The sequence below is a fragment of the Jaculus jaculus genome, chromosome 3 (assembly GCF_020740685.1).
Source record: "Jaculus jaculus isolate mJacJac1 chromosome 3, mJacJac1.mat.Y.cur, whole genome shotgun sequence".
NCBI classification, from domain to species: Eukaryota; Metazoa; Chordata; class Mammalia; order Rodentia; family Dipodidae; genus Jaculus; species Jaculus jaculus.
This window is the reverse complement of record NC_059104.1, coordinates 131,645,483-131,671,420: the sequence shown is the minus strand read 5'-3', so window position 1 is coordinate 131,671,420 and position 25,938 is coordinate 131,645,483. Positions and strand designations below refer to the sequence as shown.

The following is a 25,938-nucleotide window of genomic DNA, read 5'->3' as shown; positions in this document are numbered from 1 at the left end:
TCTCTCTTGATGCTTTTAACACACACAGTCTCTGTTTTCATTGTTAAGAGTTTAAACTATGATGTGCCTTGAAGAGTTTGTTCATTGGTCTTGTCTTTTTGGTGTTCTGTGGGCCTCTTGTATCTGGATGCGCCTCTCTTTTGAGAGATTCAGAAAATTTTCTCCAGTAATTTTGTTGAATATGTTCTCTATGCCTCTGGCCTGGATTTCCTCTCCTTTTAGTATACCCATGATCTGGATGTTTGGTTATTTTAGGGTATCTCACACTTCTCTCATATTCTGTTCACTTGATTTTTTGTACTTAGCAAAGTCTTTGGCCTCCCCACCAAATTCTTCTCTCTTGTCTTTCAGGTCAGAGGTCCTGTCTTCCACATGAGTAACTCTGTTAGTCAGGGGTTCTAGAGAGATTTTTATAATCTTTATTTGAGTTTTGTTTTCTGTTGTGTTAGTTTGCATCATGTTTCTCTTTTTTTGAGGTACAATTTCAGTTCAAATTAGGATTTTTTTGATGCTTTATGGAATTCATTCTTATATTTGATCAAGTCTTCATTAAGTTTAGTCAATCAGTTGTTGATATTTATCTTCCATTTCTTTCCTCACATTCAATTCATTCGTATCTCTTTTGTGGGTTCTAAAGTTTTCTTCATACAAGTTAAGCTTACTGTCAAAAGATGAACACTCTAAGAGATGATTTTGTTCAATTTCATTGACACAACTGTTGGTTCCACTTCTGCAAGTCTTTTGATTGGGGTCTCATTGGTTGTTGTGTTTTCAATGGGATTGAATTTCTGTAGTTTTCTCTATGATTTCATTGGAGGCTTTCATTGTAGCACTAGGCATCCTTGATGGAGTTCTCTTAGTTTTCTGACTTTTGTTGGCTTTTCTGCATTGTGGTTTATCCATTTTAGAGAGACTGTATGTTACTGAAGGGAAAGCAAGCTTTTGTCCCCCTTGGCCTGTGCACCCTCTGACTCAGGTGAATGGGGATGTTGGTACCCAGTAGTCAGTCAGGTTACCTGAGCAAAAGGCCTGCTTCCACAGCCCACATAGGGACCAGGCCTCCTCAAGCAAAGCACAATGAGACCTACTAGGACCAGGGGACTGGGAGGAGTAAGAGAACAGGGATCTGACCTACTCATTCTGCACTGTGCCCACACTCATGCCTTCTAGTGCAGGGAACCAGGGCTAAATCCTAAAGTCTTATTACTATGGGGTATTTTTATAATCATGGAAGTTGTTAATAAAAATCTGGAAGAATAAAAACTTAAAAATATATATTTGTAAGCTTGTGTGCATGTACATGCCATAGCATGCATGTATAATCAAAGGATAAATTTTGGGCCATCCTCTGCCTTTCCACCTCATTTGAAGCAGGGTCTCTTATCTTGATTCTTGCTCAGCTATTGTTGTGGTTCTTTGGGTTTACCAAGTACATCCAGGAAATTCTCCATTCCTGCCTTCCCATTCCTCATCAGCACAGCTTCTGTATGCTGGGATTATAGACGCTCTCTAGGACTACTGCCCTTTATTCAGGGGCTAAGGATCAAAATCTGGTACTCAAGCTCTAGTGGAAGCACTTTATTCACTGAGCCATCTCTCCAGTCCTAAAAACCCCTTGTTTTGCTTGTGTATATAATGTTGTGTGTTTGTGTGTCTGTGTTTGTGTTATGCACATGTATGTGTGCTTGATGTCAGGCATTCCACCCACTGCTCTTCCACACATTCTTGTTTGAGCCAGTCTCGCTGATCTCAGAGCCTGCTGGTTCTTTGCTCCCCTATGAGTCTGGGGTCATACACAGCTATTATGTGGTTCTTGCAGGCTATTAACTCTAAATGGTCTTTAAGGCCTCCCCAGGCTTTCATACTTGTAATAGGAAGTGCTCTTAACTGTACAGCTCCACTAAAACCTAAATTTTAAAGGCCCTTAACAGTGCTGTTATATATTATGTGTGGATTAAAAGTTCAGGGATTCTTTTAAGGTGAACAAAATGGCTTGAAGATGGGGACTAAAACTTAAAAACTAAGGTTAAGCACTTCTGTGGGTGCTTGACAGGCCCCAGGAGACAACAAGTGAGAGATAGCATGACTTTGCAAATCTTCTGTAACTCTAAAATTATTTGGAAAAAAATTAAAGAGAAATATCACAGTCACCAAAGTGCTTGCCGCTCAAACACAAGGACTTGAGGTTGATCCTCAGAACCCATGTTAAAATTCTGGTTTACTGTAATCCCAGCAATGGAACAGCAAATAGGCAAATCCCTGGTGCTTGCTGTCCAATGAGTATAACCTAATTAGTGAGCTTCAGACAGATCAGAGACACTGTCTCAAAAACAACTTGATTGTGTGCCTGAGTAATGATATCCAAGGTTGCCCTCTAGTCTCTTTATGCATACCTACACATGTACATGCAAACATATAAACATATACACATACATATATTACTATACAAACATGTACATGAAAAAAGTCTGAAATTTGGATATGTATTTAGTACTTCACAAGGAAATTTTGTGTATTTAGCAAGTGATCAATCAGTATTACTAGCATAATCTCTCTCTCTGTGTGTGCATAAATGTGTATGTGTTGGTGCACACATTATGCATATTCATTTGGGCACAAATGTTTACATGTGTGCATGCATGCATGTGTATGTGTAGATACAGGCCAGAGGTTGACTTTGGTGTTTTATTCAATCACTCTCTACTTCATCTGACTGGTGTAGGGTCTTCCCAGTTAAATCTAGAGCTCACCAATTCATCTAGCTAGATTACCAGGGAATGTTCTATTTCTGCCTCCCCAAGTACTGGGGTTACAGACAGCCTGCCATTCTAACCCAGCATTTACATGAGTACTGGGGTATGAGTCTGGGTCTTCATTTTTGTGTAGCAAGCACTTTACCACTGAGCAATCTCTCCAGCCCCAAATTATCTGTGTCTCTGTGCAGCAATAACTAAATAAAATCTGGAAGGATAGATACTAATAGTGGTCGTTTGGGAATATACAACTTCAAGATATTAATTATTCTACACATCCATTTTTCTCTAAAGTTATTATTATGTACATAATTCAAATTATAATTTTCACTAAACTTGTATAAAATCCATGTTCATGTATTTAATATGTAGATAATTATAAATATTAGATAGCCTATATTTATATTTTGATTATTAAGATTAAAATCAAAGTATATATGGTTGTTAGGGATACAAGTGTTTTACCCATGAAGTCCTCAATCTCCACATCAACATGTGACACTTCATCATTCACATAGGGGATGGAACCCCACATGAGCAATAAAACTCTGGCTCTGAGTTTTGTTGACACAGGCTGGGTATATGAAGCCTGCTTTTGTCCTGCTTCATCCTTATGCACTCTTGTTATCTGCTTCTGTTGACTACTTCTTAATGTATCACATGAGAGGAAGTAGCAATGGAAACTTAATGACAATGCAATACAACCAGCAATCAATAACTGTTTATAGTGCTAGTCATGGAAGATACAAATTACTACCAACTGGTAAGGGAGAACGTGACCATACATATATATGGACATGATGCCAAATCTATGGGCTTAAAATGTGAAGTATAGCTGTATCTCATGTACATAATCAAGCAACCATTTTGCCTTTAAATGATAAATCAGAGTTCAATAATCTTTTCATACTTGGATTTCTCTTGAGTTTCCTTTAGGCTAAATTCTTCACTTAACTATTTTTTTGAATTTTATATACATTGTATCCCAGTGAGTCTTCCTGAGGCAAAGTAACATTGATATGACAATTAGAGTTGATATGTACAGCATGCCAGATACTTTATTAAATTATTTGCATGTATTTTTTCATTTGAATAACATTACCCTTCAAGGAATATACCATTCGTTATCATCATGCATAGACACATTTCTCTTCTTTTTTCATTTTATTTTACTATTGTGTGTGTGTGTGTGTGTTCCTAGAGTGAGTATGGGCAGGTCCATGGTTGCCATGGTGTGGAAGTCAGAGGACAATTTTGGAGGTGTAAATGTGAATGTATATCCCCCATAGTCTCAGAAATTTTTGATAAGTTTGTTTCGTACTTAAGTCTCCAGTAGCCTGCAGAGGAAAAAGTATGTTACTGGGGGCAGATCTTTAATCCAGCTCTACTAGATGTAAAAGGCAATTTGAGCTCTGCTTGTTTGTGTTTGCTGGAAGCTTGGTGGTGTGTCTGTGCTATGCAATCATGGAAGTGAGTCAACTTCTTCCATCATTGCTGGTACTTCCTGAAGTCCTATAATAAACCCTTTCCTCCCATAAGCTGTTTCTGGTTGGGTGTTTGTCCCAGCAATAGGAGCTGACTTCAACAACAACTTATGGGTGGGTACTCACTTGCTCACTTCATTTGAGGAAGGTAGAGGTTGTTACTCTGGATTCTCACTGGGCTTGTCTGTTGTTTGCTGCACTCACCACCAGCTTCCAGGGAATTCTCCTGTCTCTGCTTCCCATTTGGCTACCAATGTCAATGTCAGCATACTAGGATGACAGAAGCCCCTCCATAGTTTTTAGTTTCTCATGTGGGGTCTGGGGATTGAATTTGGGTACTAGAGCTTGAGCTATTAATACTTTGTCTGCTATGTCACTCCTCCATCTATTTATTTTCTGACATTTACTAACACAATAACAAAGGAACATCAAAGAAAATGCACAGATGAGAAAAGAGGACCCAAGAGAGTCTAGCCATGAAGCTGGTACTAGAGCAGCTAACAAATACTTGCACTCCCAGCCCAGCCACCCTGCTTTCCCATGGGCAGAAGGAATACCACAAACCCAAATCTGTTCACTTCACTTGCAGAGATTCACAGAAACTTCCATTAAATAGAACACTGTGAGCATCAGTTGTGGGGACATCCTTATATAAGTGGGATAAGCAATCCTACAGCTTACAGAGATGTCACCTAGAATCCAGGCACACTTAGTGGACCATGGGGGCAAATACCAGGAAACACACAGTAGCACACATTTCCAGGAAATATCTCTGTACAAACTCAAACTCAAGACAAGAGAAGAGAACTATTTACAGTTAATAGAACCCTTCCATACTGGTTAAAAACAAACATCTCAATTGTAAGTTTCCTGTATGGAAATGCTCTAAGATGCACTGCTCCCTGTCCAAATATGGAGAGCAAAATGGGTAAAAATAAAAGTCTTGGGCAATGAGGCATGAATTCCAGAGGTTAAAATAGAGCATTCAAAGGATGTGTGAGCTATAGATTGAAAACTTTCATCAGTCTCTTTGAAGCTTGTGTGTAAAGACAAGAAAAAAAATGTCATATTCATAGAGCTCTCCTCCTGGAGATCAGCCTAGAACATAGGCACAACCATCTTCTACCAATGTTCCTGAGCTGGCCTTTTGGGGTGGGAGACATTGGCTCTGCCCTACCCTTAAGGTAGATTTACAATTTCATTCTCCATGTAAACCAGCAAAACACAAAATATCTACATATTTTATTGTCAAAATGTAAGCTCCCATGTCCCCATCTTGGCAATAAAGAGGAGCTACAATTACTTATAGTCCTATATTCCAGAGATGCCATGTTTGTGATGTAAACAAAGGTGAGCAAAAGTCATGAGTGTTCTGCTCAAGACATCCAGTACAAGGGTGCTAGCAGCTTCCTAAACCTGAGGAGATAATGTGTCACATTATTTTCTTCTCAAATCAATACATATTCAGGTCTTGGCTGTAAAATTAATGTCTCTGATTGCATATATGCTATAGAAACTAAATCTCTTAAAAGAGCTACTTATGTGGTTCATGGGAAGATGCCAGAATATTGAACTGCCTGGTCACAAGCCATTTATTAGCAGGCTCAATACTATGCTATAAAATGTGGGTTTCATAATGGTTCCAAGAAGCAGTCTACATTAAAATTATTACATTTATAAATATTTAATGACAGAAATTATAATATGTGATTAACTTAGGGTCTACCAAGAGTCAGTCCTTCCTTTCTTCCTTTTTTCCCTGAATTCAAGCAAGCATTCATCCTGATATAGTCATTGAGTATCATACAGATAGGCCATAAAAGCTGGTTGGGAAAGCAAATTATAAAAGTGACAATCACTAAGCTGAAACCAAACAAAAAACAACAAGAAACAAGGAAACAAAAACCCTAAGATACAGTCTAAGCCATGAACAGTACAGTTTGGAACAGATAGACCATCTGCTACAGGATAGCAGTCCTCTATAACCACCTCCTCAGAGAGGCCTTCCTGAGTGACACTACCACAACCCATGATCACTTTACCTACTTCATAAACTACATAACTTCATAAGTTCCATAGCAACACCTGCGTAGAAGTTACCTTCTTTCTGCTGGGGGGAAAGAAAATCTAACTGGAAGGCAAGAGTTCATTTCTGGTTTATAGTTTTGAGAAGTTCCATCATGGTGGGGAAAGCATGATAACAGCAGACAGCTGCCTCCAAATCAGCAGAGAGGCACAAGAGAGACTGAGCTTGTTCCAAAGAGCCAGTGGAGATGGGCTAATAAAACTCAAGACATCCTCCAACAAGGCTCCATTTCCCTAAGGCTTCATCAGCTGGGGATTAAGTATGAGGCTTAATCATAAACACACAAGGACATGCTGGACATTATTGTGGTTTGTTTTTGTTTTTGGTTTTTTTTTTTTTTTTTGGTTTTGTTTTTTTGGTGGTGGTGGTGGTAGGTGGTGGTTCAAGGTAGGGTCTCACACTATCTGTTGCAGTCCGGTTCGCATTGCTGTTAGAAATCACCCAACCAAGAGCAGCTTCTGGGAAAAAGAGATTTATTTTGGCTTATAGGCTCGAGGGGAAGCTTCATGATGGCAGGGGAAAACGATGGCATGAGCAGAGGGTGGACATCACCCCCTGGCCAACATAAGATGGAACACAGCAACAGGAGGGTGTGCCAAACACTGGCATGGGGAAACTGGCTATAAAGCCCTTAAGCCCGCCCCCAACAATACACTCCCTCCAGGAGGAATTAATTCCCAAATATCCATCAGCTGGGAACCTAGCATTCAGAACACCTAAGTTTATGGGGGACACCTGAATCAAACCACCACATTCCGCCCCTGGCCCCCATAAACTGATATCCATACATGATGTAAAATACAATGCATTCATCTCATTTTAAAAGTCCCCATAGTTTTTATCAATTCCAATGATGTTCATATATCCCCATAGTTCAAGATCTTTTAACTGAGCCATAATACCAAAATATAACCTCAAAAAACCCATAATGGCACAGAATAAATATTCACACTGCAAAAGATGGCACTGGGCATAGCAAAGAAACATTCAACCAATACAAGATTTAAAACAACCAGGGCAAACATCAAACTCTGTAGCTTCAAGTCCAGCAACTCAAACCAGTGACAAGTCTTCAAGTCCGATAATTCTAACCAGCAACAAGTCTCTGGCATTCCAATTCCGCCCCTCCAGCTAGGCTACTCACAGTCCTGGAAAACTTCATCAGGGCCGGCAGCTCCTTGGCAGCCATCTCATGGTCCCGGCATCTCCACTGGGTCTCCACTGCAAGCCACGGTTCATCCTCATGGCCCCATGGGATCTCTATGCAGGCAACCAGCAAACCTGCTTCACACTGCCCATGGCCATTTCCAAAACACAAGACCGTGTTGCAAACTCAATGATCCTCTTTCCAGCATTTCTTATACTCCACGATACCAGGTAGGTGCCAATTTGTTAATCCAGGGGGGAATAAAGCAGACTTTGAAGAACAGGACACTCCTTGATCACTCAGGCCCCTTCAAAAGAGTCTACATTCTTCTTGTTGCCCCAGCACAGGTCAGCTAGCCCAGTCTCAAAGGTTGTAATCTCTCAGTTGCAGCTGAACGGGCAGCAGTTCACCCAAAGATTTTCCTTTCTGTGCCATATCCCTCTGCACAGTTCATTTCTACGCAAAGCAACCCTGCACAACTTCTCAGGACATGGGCATAAGAGCAAGCTTCTCACACAAACTGCTAGCCCAGTCCAGGCAAAGCTCTTTCTCACCCTCATAAGCCAAACCTCACAGTCCATAGTTCTTACTGCCTTCAGGTCTTTCAGCTCTGACCAGAATTGTCCATCAGGCTGTACTTACAGTACTGCAAGGCATCTCTTAGGCCTAGGTTTCAACTCCTTCCACTTTCCTCTTGAAAATCAGCTACAAAAGGCTGAAGCCACATAATCAGGTGTCCAGCAGCAACCCCACTCCTCGGTACCACTTTACTGTTGCAGTCCGGTTTGCATTGCTGTTAGAAATCACCCAACCAAGAGCAGCTTCTGGGAAAAAGAGATTTATTTTGGCTTATAGGCTCGAGGGGAAGCTTCATGATGGCAGGGGAAAACGATGGCATGAGCAGAGGGTGGACATCACCCCCTGGCCAACATAAGATGGAACACAGCAACAGGAGGGTGTGCCAAACACTGGCATGGGGAAACTGGCTATAAAGCCCTTAAGCCCGCCCCCAACAATACACTCCCTCCAGGAGGAATTAATTCCCAAATATCCATCAGCTGGGAACCTAGCATTCAGAACACCTAAGTTTATGGGGGACACCTGAATCAAACCACCACACTATCCAAGGCTGACCTCAAACTCACAGCAATCCTCCTGCCTCTGCCTCCAGAGTGCTTGGGATTAAAAGTATGTGGCCCCACACCCAGTTTATGAAGAACATTTTACATTCTAACTATAACCTGTACCTTGCCATGATGTTCTGCTTGTGAATGGCAGTACTTAGAGTGGAACCCTCAGCGTTTGAAAAATTCCATTTTTCTCTATAAGTATCATAGAGAAAAGAGGCCATAGGCAAATGATAAACACTTCAAAATTTCAGGGAAACAATTCTTCATCATAAGATAGTTTCCTCACCTACTGCTCTAAAAGTAATAAAAGCATTATAAAAGCCTTAAAATTCATTATATGCATAACATTGTCAGAAAATAGGAAGGAAAAACTTTATAATTATATCCCTCATTTTTAGTTTTTAAACTTTTTAAAATATATTTTATTTATTTGGGAGAAAGAGGCCAAGAGAGACAGAAAGAGAGAGAGAATGGGCACGCCAGAGCCTCCAGCCACTGCAAATGAACTCCATATGCATGTGCCCCCTGTGCATCTGGCTTACATGGGTCCTGGAGAGTTGAACCTAGGCCCTTTGGCTTTGCAGGAAAGCACCTTAACCACTAAGCCGTCCCCGCAGCCCTATTCTTATTTTTTAAGAGAGAGAGAGAGAGAATGAAAATGAATTGGCATGTCAGAGCCTCTAGCCACTGCAATCAAACTTCAGATACATGTCCCACTTTGTGTGCATGTGTGACCTTGTGTACATGCGTCACATTGTACATCTGGCCTACATGGTTCTGGGCCAGTTGAACCTGGGTCCTTGGGCTTCACAGATAAGCACCTTAACTGCTAAGCCCTCTCTCCAGCCATCCTTCATTTTTAAAATTAGGAATTTTCCACATAGTGACCATTGACTTTTCTGCTAAGAAACAAGAGGAACCCCATGGAACCAGGGAATTCACCAGGATACATGTCAGTACTGGAGACTGGTTTCAGGTTTACCTAAATGCCATCATTCCTTTGAATGACAGAGAGGTCTAGCCTGCACATGGCTTCTTTTATCATATACTTGAATGTTTCCCCTATTTTAAGAAACGCTTTGCTAGTAAATTTTTGCCCCTCGTGCTTTTTGCTCCAGCCTGCCCACAGAGTGTTCTCAAGTTAGCATCAGTGCTTCTTGGTCAGTTTTATTTCATTGTTTTCATCTTGCCGCCTCTCAATTTTGCCACCTTGGGGGTTGTTTGCATGTACCCTCCTCACTCTCCAAGTCTTTTTTGATGCTGTGGTTCTGTATTAAAGAACCTATTGTCAACATTTTCTTTAGAGGACAGAAATATATTTTTCTGAATTATGTGTGTGTGTGCACATGTGTGTGTGTGGTATGCATTCAAATGTGTGCATGTAGAGGCTACAGGCTGACATTGGGTGTCTTCTCTGACTGCTCTCCTCTTTATTTACTGAGACAGGGTTTCTCTCCTGAGCTCAGTCCTAGTCAACTTGCCCCAGGGACTCATTGTCTCCACCCCTTGAGCACTGGGTTTACACGCAAGCTTCCATCTTTATTGGCATTTATGTGGGTGCTGAGGATCCAAGCTCCAGTCTTCATGCTTGTGCAGCAAGTGTTTTACCAAACAAGCCACCTCCCCAGTCCATGCTTTTCTGAATTACTGGGCTAGTCTGAGTTGTCCACATTCTTTCACAGTCTTTTGCTCATGTTTTTAATTTTCTTTCTGTTCTACTTTCTCTGTGTGTTGATTCTTTTGTAGACTTCATTCATTCATCATAAGACAGTATAGAATGACTTGGGGAAGCAAGTATGAACTGTATGGTTTATATTCAATTTGGTCTGAAATATTTTCTTATCTATTTCTACTGTTTTGGCTTTCAAATGTTGGGTTGGTTCAACAGACATTCCCTGCATCCAGCCTTCTGGGCAGAGAAGAGTCTGATGCCCCCATACCTCCCTCTCCTGCTTCCCGTTGGGCTAGGCGCCAGATGCTGCATACTATTTATGAAAGAGAACTTGACCACTTTTTTGTTGCCATGCCTCTGAACATCTAATGGAACTGAACTAGCTATGTACCTGCAGGAAAGATGCTAATTTGCTTCTGTACTTGAACCTCCTGGCATAGTACATGCCCCATAACCTCTGTTAAATGAATGCAACATTTCCTTGATTAATTAACCAGATGAAGAACAGCAGAGATTAGACAGTTGGGGATGAAAAGTACCCTACATAAGCAGCAGCAGCAAAGTCCACAAGTTAAGACTAGAAGTATAAAGACACACCCTTCTCCTCTAAGGATGGTGCTATACCTGGGTGGGGCTCACTGACACACTATATGTCTTATTTATTTTCATTTACTTATTCTATGATAGAGATAAGGGGTGAGAGAGAACACATGTGCTAGGGACTAGCCACTGTAAATAAATTCCAGATGCATGTGCCACCATTTGCATCTGGCTTACATGGGTTTTGGGGAAATCAAATCTGGGCCTTAGGCTTCACAGGGAAGTGTCTTAACTGCTAAGTTATCTCTCCAGCCTGATATTCTGTATTTTGGGCAGCTCCAGGTAATTCTGTCATTCAAGCAGTGCAAGAGTAATGACTTCCATGGCATGATGGAATACTAGAAGTTGGTTGTTACTATAAAGATGCCAAGCATTCCCTACCATAGCCAGATATACTCATATGCCACACCAGGTAAACAGGGGCATGGACACTGCAGAGTCCATCTGTTTGGATTAATACCCCATGGTTATTTCCTCTATGAACAAGCCACATTCAGTTCTGAAGATCCTACCTCCAGTATAATCCTGGGAGGCAGAAAATGCCAATTTTCCATGGCACTGTTGTGTGGAATGGAAGTGCAAAACCAGAACCTAAGCAGACTTACTGGAAAGGGAAGATTCTCCTCAACACTTCATCTGTGACCTGAGACTCAGACACACTTATCCCCAGAGCCAACACACTCCAAACAGGCACAAAACCCTGCATTGGGCTTACAGTGATCACAGCCATTTTGCCTTCACTGGGGGGAACAGTTCCTACCCTCCTCAGCATTCTTTCTCTACGTTTTCCCATGGCACTTACCCTTTCTCTCAACTGAGAGAATTTGGGATGCTCTAGACCTGCTCCAAGAGGTAAGAATGGCATGTGGCTGGCTGATCAGTCACCACTACTTGTTGCTAGCACTGTCTGTTTGTTATCTGTATTCTATGGTTATTATTCTTGTTTCTATCTGCCCTCAATCCTGCCTATAATTAGAAACTGGAGAGGGTGAGTGCTGGCTCTTTAAGTCTGTAAACACTTCAAGTAAATGATTTTAAATATTCTGTTCATCAATAGCAAATCAATGATGTGAGTTCTCACAGCTGAGTCATACACAAAAATGAGAAAAGAAACACCTGCTCATCTTCTGAGTACCCAGAATTTCAATGGAGAGGAGAGGGAATTTAGCAGTTATCTCATTGCTGGGACAAAACATCTGACCAGAATCAGTTTATGGGGGGAAAGGGTTTATTATAGGATTACAGTTTTAAGAGGATTTTTGGCATGGAGAAAGCATAACAGAGCAGGCAACCGGCTCACATTGGGAACAACAAGAGTTGGACTACTATACCTCAGAGTCTTTTCCCAGCAGCTCACCTCCCCCAGCAAGGCTCCACATCTGGAAAGGTCCACAGCTGGGGATTGAGGATGAGGCTTAATCACAAGCACATGAGGCTATGAGGGACATTTCATATTCAAAACACCACAATTGAGATGGCAATTTGTGCTGCCATTATAATTTAGATCCTACAAAGTGCTTGCATATGGCCTAAATGCACCTGTGACTGACAATGAGTTTGAGGGTTTTATCCTTATCTTTGCATATATAAACACTGAGGTTCAGACAGGTATTCCTCAAAATATTCGATAATACTGCAACATAAAATGTCCAAGGTTGAAGCTAGAACTAAGTAGATGTTAGTTACAAATTTTTCTCTACCACTGAATCAAAGATTTTAATTAGAACTATTTCATTCAGTTGCTCTAGCATTGACTTCTCAATTAACCCTAGTGATGCAATCCACTGCCAGGATCAAACAGGAAGATGCTTTCCTAAGACATCTTGTGTGTACTGACCTACGATACCATAAGAATTCACCTCACCAACCCCATCCACTTGTGACATCACCCTTGTTTTGTACATGAGGGAATCAGGCAGTATTAACACTGTCTACTCCATAACACTGGAGCAAAGTTACAACAGCATGATGGCCAGGAGTTTATGGTTAAGGTGTAATTATCTGGAGGTGTGGTATAGGCAAAATGACAGATGAAATGTCAGTGGAAATGAAAATTGAGCCAAGAAATAGACCCTTGATTAATGACCATTTCATTTTCAACAAGGTACTACTGTAATTCATCACAGAAGAATATATAATGGAGCCATAGGAGATAGAAAAATGGCTCAGTGGATAAAGTGCTTGTTGTACAAGCATTAGGACCTGAGCTGGATCCCTAGTGCCCACATAAAATGGTGTGTGTGTGTGTGTGTGTGTGAGAGAGAGAGAGAGAGAGAGAGAGAGAGAGAGAGAGAGAGAGAGAGAATGTCAGTGCTGGAGAGGTGGAGATAGGATAATTCCTGGGCTTACGTACTATCCAGCTTTTCTAGCTGAAAGTGAGCTCCAGGTTTAGCAAGAGTGCTTGCCTCAAACCTGAGGTGAAGGGAATGTGGAAAAGGCTCAATGAATAAAGCACTTGCTACAGCAAACCTGAGTACCTGAATTCAGAACCCTAGACTCCATGTAAAAAGACAGAAGGAAGCCATGGCTAGCATCTGTCATCCTAGCAAGCTGATGGTGAGATAGGAGGCAGACACAGGAAAATGTTCAGAAGATTGTGGACCAGCCAGACTGGTGAGTACAGTGGTGAACAAACAATAAGAGCCCCTGCCTCAAATGAGGTAGTTAACAAGGACCCCAAAATTATCCTCTGTCCTCCACGTGTACCTTGCAGCATGCTTATGCCTGAACCCAAATGCATTAATACACACACAATGGAAAGAAAATTTAGGTGGAAAATGATTGAAAAGGACACCTGATATCAGCCTCTGACTTATACATGCATCCACATACATACATGTGTCCACACGCATATGAACGTATCCACACACATGGTATGCATGCACACCATACATACACAAACACATAAAAACTTGGTGTTGGATAAACACTATCATATAGAAAAAACAAAAAACCTAAGCTCCTATTCACTATATATAAAAGGCAATTCAAGATGAGCTACAAACTATAACATGAAAGCAATACTTTTTGGAAATGTTCAAGAATATAACTATGGCTTAGGATATGCAAAAGTTTCTGAAAACAAAGAAATAATAACCATAAATTTAAAAATGTAATAAAGTACACTTCCTACAATTATAAAATTTTTACTAATCAAAAGATAACTGGCCAAGCATGGTGGCACATGCTTATAATTCCAGCACTTGGAAGGCTGAGGTAGGAGCATCACTGTGAGTTTGAGGCCAGCCTGGGAGACAGAGTAAATTCCAGGTCAGCCCGAGCTAGGGAAGCCCAGCCTCAGCCCCCTAAAATAAACAAAGACAACTATAGGGGTTGAAGAGTTCAGTGGTTAACAGTAGTTAAATGTATATTCTGTATAAGCATGAAGGCCAGAGGGAGCCTGAGATGGTTGGCATTCAAATCCAGAAACAAGTGGGCATGGTCACTCATGTCTATAACTCTTGCCCTATGGAGGGCAGAGATCAGAGCATCTCTGGGGCTCTCAAACAACAAAAGCTCAAATATTAGGAAAAAAATAAATAAATAAAATCAAGCTGGTGAGAGATGCATTGAAGTTTTCTTCCAGCCACCACAGGCAAACACATAGGGAGCCATATCAGTACTCAAATGTTCACATTCCACACACATTGCCACCACCACACACTATGCGCCCCCCCCCCAAAAAAAATACAACAATATATAGCTAAACAACCCAGTAAACATGAAGAACCAGATATTTGAGTGGTCAAGAAGAGGGTTTAACACCACTACTCAACAGGGAAATACTATTGAAAATTATGACACCAGGGTACTAGGAACATGGCAGTGGGTGAGCACTTGCTTCACAGCTAAAGAACCTGAGTTTGATCTCTAGCTCCCATGCAAAAGGCCACAAATGGCACTGAGGGGCACAGAGAGATTGCTGGGACTCATTATTCAGCCAGTCTAAGTGAGGAATGGTGAACTCTAGGAAACCCTGTCCCATGGAAACAGAAGAACAATGGAGGAGGACATTCCAGGTCCCTTTCTGGACTCTGCATGCATGTACATGGCCACTTACCTGTACATACACCACTCACATTCCACACATCCTACACATACAGATGCCCCAAGATTATGATAGGATACCACTACACAGTCACTGGAGTGCCTTGAAGGATGTAAGATGCCAGGACCAAAGGCTGGTTGAAGCTCAGCAGCCAGATCCCTCACATCTCTTGGGCATGAGTATGAAACCATATGCCAGTCTCTTAGAAACTACCCAATAACCCAATAATCTCATTCATAGTTATTAACTTTAAAAAAGACAATATTTGTTCATTAAAATCTTGCATAAGAATGTTCGCAGCAGCCTTATTCCTATGAGCACCAAATCAGGAGCAGCCCAGGTGTCCAACACCTTGGCACAATGAGACAATGGGACACAGGCAGCAATGAAAGGAATAGGCCAAAGTATAGCCACACTGTGGTGGGCCACAGAAACACTTTGCTGAGGGGGTGATCAGTGCTCCAAGTCTTCTGAGAAGAAGCTCCTGAATAGGCTAAACTCACCTGTGATGGGGAAATCAGAAAGTTTATTGCCTGGTAAAAGGCCAGAGCAGGGCATAGAGGGATTGTCTAAAGGGATGCTGGTATGAAGATTATGTATTTTGATAAGGATCTAGTTTATACAGGTAAAAGTATTTGTCAAGATTCATCTCATTTGTGCATTTTACTTTATGAGAGAGAAAGAGAGAGAGAGAGAAGGAAAGAGAAAGAGAGAAAGAAGGAGATAAGCAGAGGGAGAGAATTAATTGGCTATTAGGCTGAAATCTGGGCCTAATTTGGATGTACTTCCAGTATGTTTCTCCATTCAACACCCCAGTCATACCAATACCAAGATGTTGGGGCCAGAGAAAACCTATAGAAGCTGCAAGCACAGTACCCTGGAAGTTGAAAGAAATCTTATTTTCAGTGGTATCACATGTCATCTGCTGAGTGAACATGTAATGGCCACAGTGCCACACATTAAGAAAAATCTGCATGAGCCTAGGAAGGTATGAGTGGTCACTCCAAGTCCGGGCAGCGTCATACCATTGATACTTCAAACAAAAATGTGATAGGACACAGATAACATAAAACAACCATTCTAAGTATATAGTTCAATGACATTAAGAGGTCATCACCACTGTCTTCTATCACTTCATCATTGTGAAGTAAAACTGATCCCATTAAACACTAACATCCTATCCCTTAACCCCTGGTAACCTGGATTCTACCTCTGCCTCTATGAATGTGACTATCACAGTATTTATTGCTTTTTAACTGGTATACCTCTCCAAGCATAATCTCCTCAAGATTCATCAGAGTTGCAGTGGGTGTCAGACTTTCCTCTTTAGGTCTGATTAAACTCCTCCTGTGTGCATACACTACCTTGTGTTGATCCAGTCATCCTTTATGAGACACTAGGTCTGCTGCCACTCTTAGCTAATGGGAATGATTCTACTATGAAAACAGGTGTGCAAGCATCTCATTGGGTCCCTTCTTTCAGTTTCTTTGGGCTTATCCCAAGAGTAGAATTGTTGACTCATGTTGCATTTCTGATTACTTTTAGGGGGAGCCACCAGACTATGTTCCCCATGGCTGTCATTTACACCCACCAACAGTGTACGAAAGGCTCAGTTTCAGCAGCTTTTATTTCCTGGGTTTGTGACAGCATTCATTGTAGTGGCAGAATTCATGATACTTTTTTAAAAAAAAAAGCAGTTCTATATTCCCTCCCCAAAGGAGAACTGAAGAGGGCTTTATCTTCAAGTATGAATTCCCAGCACAGGCATAGCTAGGAAAGGGGGTAAAGAAGACCCAGGTGATGAAAAAGATGACCCTGTCTCCACAAAGAGCCCATCTCGGATGGTTTTCCTGTGCATTACCCATGGACTTAGCCTGCAAACAAAATGTGCACACAGTTCCTGATGATTAGAAAACAAAGTTTTCTTTACATGTAAGGGTGAGAAGACAGGAAATGTTTACAAAATCAATCAACTTTATTTGTATACTCTATATCCAGTGCTGAGGACTGTAGAAATAATCATTCCCTGTAAATGTGATGGAGCTGTGCAAGGGTGTTTCTCTCAGTCTAATATCAAGAATACAGGAACATTCATCGTGAGCACAAAAAGATTAATTGATAAAAAAATCTATTTTTATGCACTATAACCAATAAAACATATTGAAGTCAATAAAAATGACACTTACAATTCATTAACACTTAGAACCAGACTAGATATGAATATGGTCAGAATTTCAGAGATATTAACAATAATCAAGTGTCTCGCCACCACAATGAGGAACAACATAGCTCAGCACAAAAGATTCCATGTTAATCTGTGTTTAAGTTTGTTTGAGAACAGTGGAAACCAGAAAAGCAAGCTCAGCTTGGGAACACGGAGCACACTTGCAGAGCTGTAAGGAAAATGTCCCAGATGCTGGCTCTGCTCTCAGGGCTCTCTTTCTCAATGTACCCCATCCAGATACCCATGTTCTTAGAACCTTACAAACAACTAGGGACACCATAGTATGCTTTCATTTTAGCTACCTGTAGACTTCCCCCCATACAAGTTACTGGGCTCATTCTAAAGGATACTTGGAATTAAAGGAGAGGTGACATCCAGATGTGCTTCCAGCAGAGCTAGCATTCTAATGGGTGCAGGTGCCCAAATCCCAGAACCTCCACAACAAAGGGACAGTGGTGTTATCTCCTTTGGGATGTAGGTATTTTAATCATAGAATAAACACAACAAAGGGACCTTTTTTGGGGTGCAGATACCCTACACCCAGAACAAATACAATGAAGAGATGGTGGCACAGTCTTCCTTGGAGCTGAAATAATGTCTAAAGGTAGAAGAACTCTGTTCACAGCAGTGTGAATCTGCCAGCTGCCTGGAACAGAACAAAGCAGAAGGAATGAAATAAGGGTTTGTGGGAGTGTTTATATGAGAGAAAGCAGAATATGCATGAAGAAATATCTCTGGCAAGGCCACCTGTTTCTGGAACCTGGGATCTCAGGCATTAACAAAGAGGATATCCTATATTTTTAGGCCAATAATTGAATCATTGAATCTGAGCTTTATATGTTATATCAGTGCAATGTTTACTACAGTGAGTAATGGAAACACAGAAAAGTGGCAAACTCTGTATCTACTTAATGTTTGGACAGGAAAGTTACATGTGTATGGAATTTAGGCAGCATCATGAAAAGGGTAAATGCAAATAGGACTAGGGGTGATGTGTGGGTGCATAAGATTCTTCCTGGATAATTAAGACACTGAAGTGAGATCACTGTGAATAGGAAATGTGAGTGAGCCATGGTGGTGCAGAGCAAAGTGTCACTGGGATTGGGTCACAGGTACCATAAGGTGTGCCATCATGTTCAAATGTCTGGAAACTCCCTTATTCTACTGTTATTTAATTTCACTAAATAAAAACTCTTGCTGGGTCAGGCATGGTGCATACCCATGATCCTGATATTTGAGAGGCAAAGCAAGGTGGATGGTAAGTTTGAGGCTGGACTCCACAGCAAGACTATGTCTAAAAAACAAAAGCTATTTATCCTCCTAGAAGGGGAAATTCATCACTAGTGTTGTACAGCAGTGAACCCTCTTAGTCTTACAGTTGGTCAACCAGGCCAAATGTGCCACCTGGAGGCATGTCTGTTATGGGGGAAATCAACTACTCTCTGAATGGATTGGAGGCTCACTGCAGAGAAGAGAATACATGCTTGGTACTGAAAACCTAGTCAAAAGCCTGTGGCTGAGAAAGTTATAAGACCTAGGGGAATAATGACTACTGTTGTTTGGCTAACTTCCTATTTTATACTCACCGAGCACTTATGTTTATGCCCATGAATTAATACTACTCTCACTTTTGGTTAGAGAAGCTTCACTTTTTATATGGCAGTGACTGGTCAGGGACTCAAAAATCACCATAGTTCTGAGAAGTGACAGTGGAGCGCTCATCAGTAACTGTGATATCTCTGTCATACCACCAAGACTCCAGGACCATTGTGGAAGAGGTGGAAGAAAGAATATTAGAGCCAAAGCAAAGTGAGAACTGCTTACAATGCTGTCATCCAGGCACAAAGTGGCTTTAATACTCATTACCTTACAGTAGTTGATGCCAACTACACATGAGAGTACTAACAGAAGGAGAAACAATGGCATCAAACTAGATGAGAGACTAGTTGGAAGGAGGAAAGAATTCAGTGAAAGGAGAGTTAGGAGGGAGAAAAGGGAGGGTGATGAGAGGGGATTGTGATCATGGTATATTGTTTATATCTATGGAAATTGTCAATAAATAGTTTTTATAAAAAAGGCTGGAGAGATCAGCAGTTAAGGCATTTGGTTCAATTCCCAAGTACCCATTTTAAGCCAGACACACAAAGTGGCACATGCATTTGCAGTTCATTTGTAGTGGCTGGAGACCCTGGTATGCTCTCTCTCTCTCTCTCTCTTTCTCTCTCTCCCTCCATCCCTCCATCCCTTCCTTCTTTCCTCCCTTCCTTCTTCCCTCCCTCACTCTCTCTGTATCTCTCTACATCACCAGTGGAGATCAACAACAGTGGACACTGTAAGCCATAAGTTTGGCCAGCCAAGCCAAATGGGCCGACGGGTGCAATAGTGGCATCAACCACTCTCTAATTTGACTGGAGGCCCATTCTATGGGAGGTAATACATCCCTGGTACTGAAAACCTATGGAGGTGATACATCCCTGATACTTAAAACATTTGGGAGGGTCATGAGCCCCACAGGTGTAATGTCTGCTAGGGTCTGGTTAAATGTATATACTATGCTCACCGAACTGCCCGGTAAGCACTTCTCTAATGATATAGAATTCTGATCCTTCTATAAATTCTTTGCTTTTACCCTAAATGAAAATCAGCAATGTTCAGAGATAGAAAGTCATGTGTGTACAGGAAGTAGATTGCTGGATAAACTCCAGATGTCCAGTGAATGTTAATTTATGATAAGCAGTGCAAGTTTTAGTGTTTGTCCCATGATATATTTTGGACAAGTTTATAATGGAACATAATTCATTCCTGGTTGTGATACATATTTGACAAGCCAGCCAGCATAAGCACTACACCTCCCATAGTTCTATAGGATACAGACTGACCTGATTCCCAATATCCTATCTGCTAGTCTCCACAGGGAAAAGGTAAAGCTCACTAGAACTTGGCAAAGATGTACCAATTTTATACCTGGAAACAGGATATAAAAGGCAGCAAGAACAGGTAGTCATCATGAACATGAAATGCAATTACCACGAATCTCTTATTTTTTAAAATGCTATTTTCCTCCCTGTTTTTTCAACCACATTATTGCTATTATTATTACTACTACTACTACTACTATGGTTTTTCAAGGTTGGGTTCCACTCAAGACCAGGCTGACCTGGAATTCACTATGTGTTCTCAGGGTCGCCTCGAACTCAAAGAAATCCTCCTACCTCTGCCTCATAAGTGCCAGGATTAAAGGCGTGTGCCACCATGCCCAGCTCCAACCACCTTATTTTTGAGACCTACATTTAAATATTTTATACATGCACATAGGAGTGGTTGTAACCAACTGAGTTGTTAAAGCATATCCACTATGATCACATCCCAAACAAAGCAGTACTTTTCTTGCTGGAGTATAGAACTGTGTAATGTGTATCTGTTTCAAGATACATATATTAAGTGAACTCCCAAAGTGATCCTCGATGCTGACATTTCTAAATGTTCTCTTTATAAAATATTTATTTATTTATTTATTTTACAGAGAAATAAGGTGGGAGAGGGAGAGAGAAAGAGAGAGAGAAAGGGGAGAGAATGGGCATACTAGAGCTCCCAGCCACTGCATACAAACTCCAGACACAAACTCCAGACATGTGTACCCCCTTGTGCATCTGGCTAATGTGTGTGTCCTGGGGAATTGAACCAGGGTCCTTTGGCTTTGCAGGCAGCCACCTTAACCACTAAGCAATACCTCCAGCCCCTAAATGTTCTTTTTAATGCTCCAATTTTTTTTCAAGGTAAAGTCTCACTCTATCCCAGGCTGACCTAGGACTCACTATGTAGTCTCAGGGTAGCCTCGAATTCATGGCAATCCTACCTCTGCCATCCAAGTGCTGTGATTAAAGGCATGCGCCACCATGCCTGGCTAATGCTCCAATTTTCAAACACTCTAATTGGACAGAAACATCTTAAAATGTTCTAATACAGAACTGTGGTGCAGACAAGTTCTCTCACAACTGTCTTCAGGACAGTCCATTTTAAAATGTAAAAGGCCAGTGGTAACACCCTATTGCTGAAGACTCCATACGCAGCTGACGCGTAAAATGGAATGACATGGTTGGAAGCCAGGAGAGAGTCAGACCCCAGACAGTCAGCGTGTCTAGTGCCAGAAGGTGCTACATAGGCGACTGGGGGAAATGACCAAGATCTATCCAAGCAATACATTGTTTAACCTAATTAGCAACAAATAACCAGATGTGATGCTCACACAAGTGCAATAGTGGTACACAGCCATGGTGAGGAATCAATTGCTCTTGATTTGGCTAACTGATCCACTCAGTGGTACTAGACCCATAGCTGGAGCTGGGAAACAAGTCAGAACCATACCCAAACACAAGCCCACTCTACAATATCAAGCTACCATCAATCACGGGGTATAAGAGGGCCTAAACCTATCATACTGTCTATCAAAAAAGTAAGTGTTATCTCCATTTTCCAGATGCTAACTTACTCTCTGTTGGAGAATCTACTTTTCTTTTCCAGATAGATGCAGATCCTAAGAAGAGAGCTGCCCCAACATACCTCAAAAGGGGCCCAACTGAAACTAAGGACAACTGGCGAAATAAGCAAGGGTGATGTTTCCCTGTGAACCAGATACCAGCACAAAGGGGAAGGAGATCAACGCAGAGAAAAATCAACTCCTACCAAATCAGAGAGCCAGAGCCTCAGAGGCCCCCAACACCTCAGCACTGAAGCAGACCAAAAAATAACCCAACATGGCTCAGGGAAATCTTGTGGAAGAGGGGGCGGAAAGAATGTCAGAGTCACATGTTGGATTATGATTTGCAGAGACATTTATCATACCAATAACTGGGGACTAACTCCACAATGCACGACCCATTTTCATTAACAAGGAAGGTCTAATGGGAGGGGGTAGATCACAGATGAGCCTAAATAATGGTACCAAACTGCCTGTATTTACTGAAAAGAAAACTAATAAATTAAATTAAAAAAAATAAAATGTAAAAGGAAAAAGTACTGCAGCCCTCCCTCATCCACAGGAGGCACATTCCCTCAAAAGAAGCCTAGAAACTCTAAAGACGATGGAGTTTTCAGGCATACATACATTTGACAGTTTAATTTTAAGTTAGGTACAATATGAGATCAGTAACAATGTATAATAAAATAGAACAAGTACAAATTCTATTGTAATAAGTTATTTAAAACTTACAAATTGTTAATATTTAGAATTTTCCATTTAATATTTTTGGATTACAGTTGACAATGTTACTAAAACCTCACAAAGTCAAAATATGCATAAGGGAGAAGTACATATCTGTGATATTTGTGTGGTTCACCTATTTAATCAGTACTTCCGAAATATTTTTCTCTCTCTTTGTACTTCTCATGGATTTTAAACATGTTTGAATGAGAAGATTTAAAAAAACATACTGTGGGAAATTTCATTCATGATTCCTTTCACATATCCTTACTAAGAACAATTATTTTCAGAACTCACTTTCTGAGGCTAGTGTTATAATTACAACTGAAAACAGAAGAAAAAAGTATCAACATTCTTCATGAGAAATGCTGATGAACACAGACACAGCAAACCTCCACTTAGTACTCACAAATATAATCAACTGGTGTGTGTGTGTGCACACACACGCACGCACACACATGCGTGCATGTGTCCAAGTAGACTTTAGTCCAAGTATGCAAGACTATTTTGACATTAAAACATTAAGTAAGCCTGGTATGGCAGTGCATTCCTTCCGTCCTAGCATTTGGAAGGCTAAGGTAGGATAATCACTATGAGTTCAAGACCAGCCTGGGGCAACAGAATGAGTTCCAGGTCAGACTGGGCTACAGTAACACCCTGCCTAAAACAAAACAAAACAAAGATAATTTGATATGATTTACTATATTAACAGACTACATATAAAATCTATAAAATCATACTAATTATTTCAGAAAATATATTTTTGATATTTAAAAATATTATTTTTTATTTGAAATCAGAGAGAGTCAGAGAGAAGAGAGGCAGACAAAGAGAATGGGCATGCCAGGATCTCCAGCTACTGCTAACTACATCCAGATGCATGTGCCATTTTGTACATCTGGGTTTACATAGGTACTGGGGAGTCAAGCCCAGATCCTTAAGTTTTGCAGGTAAGTGCCTTAACTGTTGAGCCATTTCTCCATCCCCTGTAGCTGATATTTTTAATTTGCAGAAATATTTAAAATTTACTTTTCTTCTAAAAAGGGTTAAATGAAATATGCAAAGCAGCTGATAATTTTTTGAGACAGCCCCAGCAATCTTCCTGTCTCTATGGCCCTCAGTATTAGGGTTACAGGTATGTAGAGTAACATCCAAGTTTTTTTATGTAGAAATTTTGTATGAACACATCATATATTGGTACCATCATTTCCCTCCTCCCGGTACCCACTCCACTGAGGACCCTCCTTAGTGAAATAACTGGTATTAACCATGGAGTTATGGGTTATGAGTTATGACAGCAGCAGTCAGTCATTATGGGAGAGACAATGTCTCTGGATATTCCCTCCAACCCTGTGGCTCTTACACTCTTCCTGCCCCTCTTCTGCAAAATTCTCTTAGCCTTGTTGGGTGTGGTTTATGTCTACTTTAGGGCTGTAGGGGATTCAGGATTTCTGCTCTGGTGTGTTTTCAATATCCTCAGTGTCTGCCTTCACCATCCTGGAGAAAGTTGTCAGGCTCCTCATGGAAGCAGCTCTTTTTAAAAATATGTTATTTTTATTTACTTATTTGACAGAATGGGCATGTCAGGCCTCCAGCCACTGTAAATGAACTCCAGATACATACGTCCCTTTGTGCATCTGGCTAACATGAGTCCTAGGAAACTGAACCTGGGTCCTTTGGCTTTGCAGGCCAATGCCTTAACTGCTAAGTCATCCATCCAGCCTAGAAACAACACTCTTGCTCATCTCACCAATTCCTCTGTGGTTTCACCTGGGTCCTAGCTGTTGTTGTGCAAGAGGTGGTTCATCTTCTGCAAGGGAGTCAGCTATCTATTCTTGTCTTGTTGATAGATTTTGGTTGTACTTGGTTCTCAATGCTTTCTGAAAAAGAAAACCAGATTCTTCAATGAAGAGTGAAACCAAGATAAGTTTAAAGAGAATAAGCATTGTTAATTTAATTTAGAGAGGCTTTTGTTTATTTTTATTTATTTATTTGAGAGCAACAGAGAGGGGGGAGGGAGGGAATGAGAGTGGGCACGCCAGGGCCTCCAGCCACTGCAAACGAACTCCAGATACATGCAACACCTTGTGCATCTGGCTTATGTGGGTCCTGGGGAATAAAGCCTAGAACTGGGGTTCTTTTGCTTCACAGGCAAGTGCTTAACTGCTAAGTCATCTCTTCAGCCACAGTTTACAGAGATTTTAATGGGTGTAGCCTCACTTTTAGACAAATATTTATGGGAGCTCCTCATTGGAGTCCATAATCTTGGTCTTCATAGGATTCTGACTTGGTTCCCTGTTCCAGCTATGGGTTCCTTTCTACTGAGTGAATCTCCTAGCTAATCAGAGAACCACTGCTTACCCACCTAGGCTGTGTGCCACTATTGCACAGGTGTGTATATCTTGCCAGGCTGTTTGCTTTCATATAACAGATTACTCTGCTTATTCACAACATTTTGGCCATCCCTAGCCCCCTTGCTGGCAGCTCATGAGGCACCTTTCAGCACTATATGGGCTAATCATCTTGGAACTGGCATCCTTACAGATTCAGCCAGTGTCTTCAGCAACAGGGCCTTACCTTTCACCATAGGCAGGTAATCAAGTGCTATGACAGAAGTCTAATGTTTTGGGGACCTCATAGTTCCATTGATATTTAAGGTTATACTTGTGAGGTTCAATTTAATCCCTGCCATATTAGAGGCTTGATGGGGTTTGGTGCTTTCTTGGGTTTTGTACATTTGTGTGCCTGTTCTAGTTTTGGCTATAGTGTTCTTCCTCTTGTAGGTTCTTGAGGTTGGTTGTTGTGTTCTTGAGGTTGGTTGATTCAACTCTTCTATGTGGAGTACTTCCTGAAGACTCACTGGTTACCCCTGGCATGTAGCTGCCAGTCATTCCTGTGCTCCCTGTTCAGGAGGCTGGTAAGTGGATGCTGGTGGAGGGGTTTAGAGTGGTGGGTGGGCCTCTGAAATGCAGAAAACAGGCCTTAAGGTGGTCTTAGGATGTAGCTGGCATGGAGGCTTAAGTATATGAAGGCAGTCAGTGTCATGGCTTGCCAAGTTAGGGGAGTGGTAGAGACCAGAAAGATCTTCTGAGGCTGATAATGTGCAGACCTTCAAGGCCAGAGATGTGTGGTGGGGACCCACAGGGGATGGCTGCTGGGGTAGGGCAGAAGTGTGGGCCCTGGCTCTGGCACTGTGGCAACACACAGGGGCCAGAAGCACAGGGGCAGGTGGCTTGGAATGGAGCAAAAGCAGTACGGGGTAGAACTTAAACAGCCAGGGGTTGAGAAGAAGCATGGGCCTTGGCCCTGGCACAGTGGAGACCTGAGGCATGGATCCGATGTGAGACAGATGGGGGTGTAGCATGGGAGCACAATGTGGAGTCAGAGGGCAACAGTGTGTGTCAGATGGGAATGGGACTGACAGAGTTGCAAGGTGCTAGGATCCCCTGGATGGATGGTCCACTGGAACCCAGCAGAAGCGAGGGTCCTGCCTTTAGCACTGTGTGTACCGGCTCAGTGGGCTGGTTCACTTTCTGAGTGCATGGAGGATGGAGGAAGGCCAACAGCCAGAATGCCCTGCCAGCCTGTGGCTAC

General features: G+C 41.6%; 1 protein-coding gene across 4 annotated transcripts in view; it reads right to left on the bottom strand.

Annotated features, from left to right (window-relative positions):
- Positions 1 to 25,938, bottom strand: part of Otud7a (OTU deubiquitinase 7A) — a 302,377-nt gene that overhangs the window by 241,982 nt on the left and 34,457 nt on the right. Inside the window, exon 1 of one of the 4 annotated variants that reach the window (XM_045145984.1) lies at positions 24,115 to 24,207. The exons of 2 other annotated variants lie outside the window; for them this stretch is intronic. The gene's annotated coding sequence lies outside the window, so the exon portion shown is untranslated. Of the gene's footprint in view, positions 1 to 24,094; positions 24,208 to 25,938 lie in introns of those variants that run through there. One more of the 4 variants, XM_045145982.1, reaches the window with a different exon arrangement.